The sequence below is a fragment of the Anas platyrhynchos genome, chromosome 18 (assembly GCF_047663525.1).
Source record: "Anas platyrhynchos isolate ZD024472 breed Pekin duck chromosome 18, IASCAAS_PekinDuck_T2T, whole genome shotgun sequence".
Taxonomy (NCBI): Eukaryota; Metazoa; Chordata; class Aves; order Anseriformes; family Anatidae; genus Anas; species Anas platyrhynchos.
Genome location: NC_092604.1, coordinates 12490975 through 12492192, shown reverse-complemented (window position 1 = coordinate 12492192; position 1218 = coordinate 12490975).

The window sequence follows — 1218 nt, the reverse complement described above, 5'->3', positions numbered from 1 at the left end:
TGTCTTCTCCCAGGGCGGTGAGGGTGGCAAGCAGGACGTGAGGGTGGTAAATGCTTGGCATCAGCCGCAGGCTGCTGCTACGAGGCCGCGTACAATAGCAGCAGTCATTTTTTTTTCCCACTGCCCCCTCGGTAACAGAAGTGCCTTGTGTGTCTGTCGGCCAGACCCAGACCTGGGGGAGCTTTACTGCAGGTCCCTGTCTGTCAGCTGCTCGTGCTGCCCAGGAATGTCACAGCCTCCTGAAGCCCCCACGGCCCTCAGCAGCCACTGCTGATGGCATGGCCAAACCCCAAGGAGTTTCTCCTACGAGCTGTGGGAGGGGTGAACTCAGGAGCATCAGTGCTCAGGCCCTGTCAACCACCATGAGCTAGGTTGGAAAAGCACCTGAAGACATGGGTACATGTTTACCATGCCCACAACGTGGGCTTTATTTCAGTTTTCCTGCTGGTGGTGGTGGTGAGACCTGCCCCCATCACCCCAGACCAGAGATCCCATCACGCTTTCACCTCTGGGGACCTGTAAGATGCCTGACCTCAAGTCTCAGGGTCCTGGCTCAGTTGCTCATCGCTGCGGGTGCCCTGTCTGTGCTCCTGCAGTGCTGGTGGGGAGCACAGGGAGGGGTGGGAATGGGGCTAAGGCCGGTGCGAGCACCTGGCTCCTGTGCTGCTCTGCCTCCCCTGGGCACTGCGCTGCCCCCAGCTCTGTAACGAGGGCTCCAGCCCCTGTCTGCTCTCATCAGACGTGAGCCAGGGGCTGGGCTGCACCTCAGCCTGTTCTGACTTCACTGGGGCTTTATTGCTTGGGGTTTAATTAGGGTGTGCAGCCAGCCCCGCTGTCACTGCGTGCCGGGGCCTTACAGCCCTGCGTCCTCCTGGGCTGCAGACAGAAGCCGTGCGGCCCTGCTCGGGGCAGCGTTTGCTGCTCTGTGAGAGCTCCTCTGTGTTCCTGCAGGAGCAGCAGGAGCTGACTGCAGCCCCCGGTGGGGCTGAGGGGTTCCCAGCAGGGTTCCCAGCGCTCGGCTCTCGCCCGCGTCCCTCCTGCGCTGCCGAGGATGGCGGGGAGGATCCGCGGGCAGGCCTCAGGTTGGATTTCCTGGGGTTCTCGTAGGCTTTCTTACAGCCTCGATGTTTAAACCTAATGTCTTGTATTTATTCCGAAAGGGCTTTCATCTGATTTTCCCTCTCGGTTAACAATTTAGCTGTCAAAACCAATAACGGC